Here is an 8,342-nt window from a genome sequence, read left to right as displayed (position 1 = left end):
TTCAATGCATTTTCAAATGTATAGATCACTACATGAAACTCAACTACAATACAATACCCTAATGCTCATGAATAAATGCCACATGGTGGGCTGCAAAGCTAATACTTACTGTACAGGTACAAATCCTTAGAACTCACTTTCAAGATAATATGGATCACACAGTAACAAATGATACTGCCTCAAAAAATTATGGGAAACTGAGCTGTAGTGTGCTGGAGATTGCAATCTATTAAGTCTACCCTACAAATGCTTTCCGATTTGGCACACAGGACCAAACATGGGTTGGAATCCTATTTATCTGTGTTCTAAAGATGTCATAGGAGGGTAAAACTTGAAACTGCACAAAGGCTGACAGCTCAGGCTTCCAGGTAACTTTCACCTCACCTGTGGACAAATAAAGTGGCTCTGTATCTCAAAATACCAATCAATACATGTATGTCTGCAACAATTAACCTCTTGAATTGTGCTGAACTTGTTATACCCAACCCACATACTACAAGGACATTAAAAGAAACAGACATCTGGGAAGCAACCACAAACCATACTTAAACTTCATGTTACCGGTGTCTACCTATAGTACATTGTGTTGTGTTTTAGCATTTGTATAACGCTTATAGTACACTGTATTGCCTTTTAGCATTTGTATAAAGCTTAAGACCCTCGATGAGGCCATAAAACACTCAAATTATAATCAGTTTCTTCAAAATCACTCAAGAGTGTGTGTGGTAAGAAGGCTGTTTGATCTGGTGTGTCCAATGACACCGGTGCTGCTGGATGTTTCAGCTGCAGCTATAGAAATGCCACTTTTTCCTGTGTCATGACATGGTCTGACTATAACCGCAAGAGGGTGAAAACCATGTGCATAAACAGTACCAATGTGCCTCCACGGCTTAAAGTACACACCAGTGACCACGCACTGCTATGGAAGTACTTCTTTGTTATTTTATCCACAGAGTGACATAGGCAGAATGTAAGAAATTTGTGTGAAGAATCCCCCAATTACTTCCTTGTGAGGGGTGCATCTTTAGGTGCAATCCTCTACTTTGCCTTAGTAAGATTTGGTTGTCACTAAAATAAAGCAAACAGAACTCACGCATAATTTGGGAGTATAGCAATTCAGAAAGATAAGCTACATTCTTAGAAGTCAATAGTAAGGCACAATTCGTTCATGCCAATAGCATCGAAGGAAATACTTAACTTCCAAAACATAATAAAAATCAAATAAGGAAAAATTAAATAATGTATGTAAAAACATTGAACATGGGATCAGCCTAGTCCAGGAACTAGTCTAACGTACAAAAACTTGAAGATGTTCTATAGTAAAATATTACCAACATTTTCCAAACGTTATCCAGCAACTTTAGAGCCAGCTGATGTTCAGGGTATTCCGGAGGTGTGGATAAGGTTGATGGTGGATACGCTCATCTGAAAATTTGGGTATTAAGTATTCGTTAGTCTGGAAGACTGCTTGCAAGTATAGACTAATGTGGAGTGAAGAGCATCAAAAAATGACTAATATAAGTGGAGAATGAAGGTATTAAGGTTAAGCAGGGAAAAAAGGGTGTAGGAACAAGTAGTTTCCCCTATCTTTAAAATATTTTAGTTATGTACGCATCTCACAATTGACCTTGTAGGCTTAGATCCAGTTACCCCTGCGTAATATTACCCCACAGATGTATAATATTAGGTATGAACGGTGAGGAGTGTGTGGTTTGCTTTCTAAATATGCTGAAAGAACACAGACACCTCGGTTTGTGAGCATCCGTAAATTTATCCATAACTGCTTCCTTTCCTGGAAACCTTTGAAGGTTTCAACTGGTCAGGACATGAGAGTAAATAGCTTTCTAGGGTGCGATTGGTAACGGAATACCCCTAAATTGTGTGGAGGGGAAGGGATTTCTCCATGGGAAAAATAAAATGTGCATATGCACAGCTGCTATGCCTTTGTACAATTCCCCATTGCAGACATGCCAATACACTAAAATGCCACATGAAATCTGCGACTGGTGCAGCGTTCATGTAAAGGTTTGTGAATTTCCAAAACATAAAGGTGAGTTCAAGTGGGAGAGTACATTTCTGAACGTACATGTTCCTTTTTTTTTATGGCACATCATCATGCAGTATTTCTACGAGTGACAACATTATTTCTGGCTATGCCAACCTGAATGACATGGAACTTGCTCAAATTAATGCGCTTGATGAGCACCACCAATGATAATTCCCTGATTTTCAGATGACAGCCAATAAGATGTGAGTTCATCCCAGCCAACACACCCTCTACAGTTGCCTCAGCCTTGGTGCATTATGAAACTACTAACTCACTCACATAACTACCACCTAAACCTCTTCAATTTTTTAAAGAACAGGACTAGTTCAGAGTCAGAATGTGAACCTTAAACCACCAGGAAGAATGTTCTCATTTTCTTTTTGCTGATATTTTACCACTGTGGCATAAACAAAGCTAGTCTTAAAGCAGTTTAAAAAATAAATAAATAAAATTGAATTTCAATTTACATTTGATGCTAAAGTATAGAATATGGATCCAGGACTCTTTTTCCATAAAAAGTTTGAAAAATTGATTTTCAACTAAGTGCAATTTGTAAGAAAGCTTCAGATTATTTAAAAACATATTGCCTTCATTGATTATTCTAGCTAAGCCTAAATATGATGTTGCAGCTACATTTTAACTATGTGCAATTCCGCAGGATAAATGCTATTTCCACAAGATACATCTCCATAAATATTCCATTTTGTATCCAGAGAATACACCACACAAACATAGCAGCAAAGTATTAAAAAAGTTGTAGTTTCCTTCCATCGCACCCTCCACAAGATGAAGTGGCTTGTCTTTTGACCGGTTGATCCAGAGCGTGAGCTACGTCATCTTAGCAGCATACAGTACTGAAGAGGCCTCTGTCCAGTGAAGTTACAGGATAAGCTAAAGATTTCTCCTACTTCCACAGAGAGAAGAGACTGCAGCTTTCTCAGATGCTCTGTGGGAAGAAAACAAAGCAAACTGAGTTACTTTTACTGAGGCGAAAAAACAGCTCTGTGAATTATAAAGAATAAACGGAGACAAAAAAGAGAATCTGGTGGACTTCTCTAACTCCAGACCACATAAGGTTTAAACACCTTGGAAATGCCTGTAACTGGTGCCTAATCATATCTTTAGTGGCAACGTAAGAAAACAATACTGGTAAATTCAGTTGAATCTGATGTTGAAATTTTTACTTTTAGGGCCAGATGTACGACCCTGTTTGCGCTTGTAAATGGGAGATCAGCCCGTTTGTGACCGCAAAAAAGCATAATGGCATGTACAAACGCTATTTTGCGAGTCACAGACTCACAAAATAGCGTTTGCGACTCTCGCTATTAGAAAGGGGCGTCCCTTCCTAATAGCGAGACTCACTGCCATGAGTTTACCACCTACTCAAGTAGGTGGCAAACCACTCGCATACAGGAAGGAGTCCCCAGGCGATCCCTTCCCCTTTGTGAGTGTGTGAGAAAATATTTTTTTAAGAGCCCTTAAAAAATGAAACTGAAAAGTTTCATTTTTCTTTTTTAAATGCAGCCCGTTTTCCTTTAAGGAAAATGGGCTGCATTTTTTTAAAAAACTGCTTTATTGAAAAAGCAGTCACAGACATGGTGGTCTGCTGACCACAGCATGCCACCATCCCTGTGAGTGCTAGCCATTCCCAAAGGGGTTGCAAATTGCGCTTTCCTCATGAACATTGATGCGGCATGCAATTTGCGACCCCATTGGGAATCGCAAACAGTGTCTGAGAACCTGTTGCACATTGCATTTTGCGAGTCGCAAATTGAGAGTCGCAAAGCGACGCAATTTGCGAGTCGCAATATGCAAGCATCGTATATCTGGCCCTTAATGATTTGACTTCTTATGCCTCTTTGCACTATGAAGGTGGTGCATTTCACCTGAAGAAAGACGGGCAACTGCGAGGAACAATACCATCTATCAAAACATAGGGGAATCGGAGAGTGGCTGAGGCTACGGTGGTGAGAAAACCCCACTATTAGAGACGGATGGTCACAGTCAGTGGGCTGGCTGGGGCACACTGGCATAAAGACATTTCCCAGGTATATGCATTCCACCCCTTACGCAATCAGCTCAGCACTGAATCCAGAAGTGAAAAGGGTGCACACTTCCCAGAAATACACAAACACTTTGATGGTTTAAATGTGTGCAGTGTGCACACGTCTTCACCTCCACAATACCCACAGAACAAAAATATTGTCTCCTTATATACATTTGATTTTCTATTGAATGTGGGCTCACAACTATGCTCTATACACAGCAAGTCATATTTACTAGATATTGTGTTTCAATACCAATGTCCTGTAAACCACCTTACTTTTTTATATGACCTTTGCAATGATCTAAAGAAAAACTGATCTCTTTCCTAACAGAGCTGTTACTCTGAAAGTGCAGTAGCCCTTGGCCAAAGTCAACAGTATGACAGGAGGTGCTACTGAAAGACCAGACGAGCTGGGGCACAACCAAGGGGGTGTTAGGTGATGAGGCCTGATGCGCATGTCGACGGCCGTCCTGAACTTTCAGCTGCAACATCTGGAATGTCTAATCACTGTATTGTGGAAAACGTAAGTAATCTGCTTAACTAACGCTTATGGCACGAAACCAGAATAGACAGGAAGAGCTTGCAGAGGATTGGACATTTTATTTTAAAAAGGCATTATTTTTACAACATAAGGCACCTAACAGATCTCTTACCACTTTCATGCTAGAATTAAAGTTCTGTTCAGTCTGAATCAAATTACAAAATGCTAGAGGAAATTTGTTTTCACATTTGATCTCCGTAAGATACGTATGAACGAGTCCGCACATCACACTTACTTTAATGAGAAAATGTCATAACCCACAAAATTGAGCTATGGGTCTCATTTATGGGGAATTGGCGTAGGGCAGCGCCGCAAGTCTTCTTTCTCCGCTGCCCTACGCCAATGTGAAAGGGCAGGAATGCACTGTATTTAAGAAATACAGTGCATTCCTGTCCTTTCCCCCTGCACTGGTGCACAATGTGCTTCTTAGCGCCAGCGCATGCACCCTTACACCATATCCATGAGGCGATGCAAAGCCACACAAAGTGGCTTCAGTTGCCTCATAGATATAGTTGAGAGGTTTACGAAGCCAGAGAATCTGAAAAAGTGACGTTCCGGCAGCGCAAGCCTCTCATAAATAAGCTCCTACAGATGTTTGAGTTGCCCCATTACCCTTAGATTTACTGTCCCCTTTCCCATGTGAGCCAGTTAAAAAAGGTCAGTCATGTTTGCAGTTTTTTAACCACTGTAATTGTGCAGTCAGACACAGCGAGAACTCCAAGGTCTGTATATCCCTCTGTATATCCCTCTGCAGGGGTATCAGTTAGAGAACATGCCCGTGGGAGGAACTGGGAGACAGCAATGTAAGACAAATCCAGGACCAAATTTGCCCTCTAGGTGGATTTGTCTCACTCAGTTGAGCCGTTTAAGGACTTCCTTTCTTGACACACATTTAAAATAAGGTGTTGTTTTAGAAGAATTGGGCTGATTAAAAACAGTAACCAAGCCAGAGAATTACCCACATTGACAGGAGGTTACTGAACAAAACAAGGCAAAAAATGCACCTGTCACTATAAAAAGCTGCTGTCCTTCTTTGAGAAAAAGATCATTAAGCACTGGATGGAGATATTATCTGGTCTATTACAATGCACACCAATTTATCTCCCAAAACCCTATACCCATTCTCATTATTTACAATTCTGGTCAGTGGAGGTACTTGCGACACACAAAGATGGCAAACTTTGATATCTGTTAAAATCCTGCAGGCTCTGGAGTTCTTAGACCCTTGTTAACACAACATCCTTTATTTGAAGAGCCCAATGAATTGGACCCTTCTGGATTCGCTCCGTTGGAGTGTTTCAGGGTGGATAACGGTGGGATGGCAGCAGATTGGGAGCAAGGTGGGGGAGATCCATTGTATCTTGAAGTACCTAGAGCAGTCGGACAAGGCCTCAAGTGATGGATGTTTAGGAAACATTCTGGGTTCTTCGTGGGCTTAGCACAAAGTGCGCAACCTACTGCAATCGAACCGCTGCAAAAAAAAACTGTCTGGGAGCTACTTCGATGGGGTGTAAGCTGCAGTACCTCTCCTTGTTGCCTGCAGCTGGCCCTGGAGCAGGCCGAATGCAGGGGTAAAATTGCTATGCTACTCTAGAGAAACAACTCTAAAGCCTACTAGAAACTGCTCCATGAGACACTCTGGAAGAGGAACCAGCACCGAGAGGTCAGAACAGCACAATATATACGATAACGAATAGTTTCTTACCTGTCGGTGTAGTTTTGCAGCTTGAAGATCTTTCTGGATTCACTATGCTGTGCATTATTCCGCGATCTTGTGGTTGGGTCCGGATTCGTAGTCTTTTCTTTGTTTTTTTTTTTTTTTTTCGTAGCCCAGGTGGGCGGCGACGACCCACCATTTGGTGCACCTCCCGTGACGTCGTCGTGCTTCCTGCGGAAGTCCCACCTTTGGGGCGCCATCTTCGGGTTCTTTTTTCCTTTCCTTTTTTTTTTTTTTTTTTTAACCCTAGGCGATTGATTAATCCTTCTTGTCCATTTCTCTGTACGTTTTCATTCCTTTTGATCTTTTCCATTTTACCCCCTCTTCCTCCAGTCTCATCTTCCTGGCGGAGGTGGGTGGGTTCGCTAGTGAATCCAGAAAGATCTTCAAGCTGCAAAACTACACCGACAGGTAAGAAACTATTCGTTTTGCAGCGTGAATCTTTCTGGATTCACTATGCTGTGCATAGAGTTTGTAGCGGTTTTCCTAATTCTGTGGCGGCTGGGTGGTAGATGAGCGTTGGTCGTTGAAAATGTGCTGAAGCACCTTCTGTCCAACCTGTGCTTCCTTGTTCATCTGAATGTCCACGCAGTAGTGTTTCGTGAACGTGTGCACAGATGCCCAAGTTGCCGCGAGACATATGTCCTGGATGGGCGTGTTCGCCAGGAAGGCAACGGTGGCCCCCTTCTTCCTTGTGGAGTGAGCCTGAGGCCCCTCCGCTAGCTCCTGTCCAGCCTGTTTGTGGCAGAATTGAATAGTGAGGGCAATCCACCTAGCGATGGTGCCCTTAGTCACTGGCCTACCCACGAAGCTAGTAGCAAAGGACACAAACAGCTGCTTCGACTTCCTGAGTTCCTTGGTTCTCTCAATGTAGTGCATCACCGCTCTTCTTGCGTCGAGGGTGTGCAGGGCCTTTTCTGCGTTTGAAGTCGGGTTTTGGAAGAAACTTGGTATCTAAATACTCTGATTCATGTGGAACGCCGACACCACTTTGGGCATGAAGTGTGGGTCCGTCCTCAGGACTACCCTGTCCTTGTGAATCTGAATGTAGGGTTCCTGTAGCGTTAGTGCTTGAAGCTCGCTCACCCTGCGTAGTGAGGTTATGGCCACTAGAAAGGCCGTTTTCATCGTCAACATTTGCAGTGTGGCCTTGTGAATGGGTTCAAACGGTGCCTTCATGAGCTCCGTCAGAACCACGTTTAGATTCCATGCCGGCGGCGGCAACCTTTTCGGAGGGGCCATCCTTTTGGCTCCTTCCATGAATCTCCTCACCACCTGCGAGGTGAAGAAACTTTCACCCTTTTCACCTCTGGTGTAGGCAACGATCGCCGCTAGGTGTACCCTTAGGGAGCTCGAGCAGAGGTTACTCTCTAGAAGGTGTGTGAGGTACCTCAGTACTGTTGAGTCTCTTGTCATTCTGTTTTGCAGGCCCTTTTTCCTGCACCACACAGTGAATCTCTTCCATTTTGCGCTGTTGCATTTTCGTGTAGTTGGTTTCCTTGCCTCCCGTAGCACTCGCATAGTGCTCGGAGGCAATCTTAGGTGTGCGAACTCTATGTCTTCAGGAGCCATGCCGCCAGGTTGAGGGTCTCTGGCTCTGGATGCAGGACCTCTCCGTTTTGCATTGAGAGCAGGTCCTGTCTCCTCTCGAACCTGTATGGATTGCCTTGTGCCATTTCTTGAATTTGTGAGAACCATGTCTGCCTTGCCCACTGCGGAGCCACTAGGATCAGAGTCATGTTGCTGGTTCTGCACTTTTCGAGCACTCTGTGCAACAGGGGTATCGGTGGAAAGGCGTAGGCAAATGTCCTCGACCAGCTTATCCATAGGGCATTTCCCTGTGATTTGTGATCTGGACGCGAAGCTTTGGCATTTTGCATTTTGGCGTGTTGCAAATAGGTCTATTGTGGGAGTTCCCCATCTCCGGAAAAGCTTCTCCGTTTCCTGGCCATTGAGCTCCCACTCGTGCGACGCCGAGGTCTGCCTGCTT

At 43.4% G+C, this 8,342-nt stretch overlaps 1 protein-coding gene across 1 annotated transcript in view; it reads right to left on the bottom strand.

The window, feature by feature from the left end:
* Nucleotides 1-1,261: 1,261 nt before the first annotated feature.
* LOC146809601 (uncharacterized) overlaps nucleotides 1,262-8,342 on the bottom strand; it is a 177,867-nt gene continuing 170,786 nt past the window's right edge. The window contains exon 7 of the mRNA XM_085616441.1: nucleotides 1,262-2,993. The gene's annotated coding sequence lies outside the window, so the exon portion shown is untranslated. The remainder of the gene's footprint in view (nucleotides 2,994-8,342) is intronic.

The sequence above is a fragment of the Triturus cristatus genome, chromosome 7 (assembly GCF_964204655.1).
Source record: "Triturus cristatus chromosome 7, aTriCri1.1, whole genome shotgun sequence".
Lineage (NCBI taxonomy): Eukaryota > Metazoa > Chordata > Amphibia > Caudata > Salamandridae > Triturus > Triturus cristatus.
The sequence above is the reverse complement of the archived record's forward strand: the minus strand, read 5'-3'. Positions and strand labels throughout refer to the sequence as shown.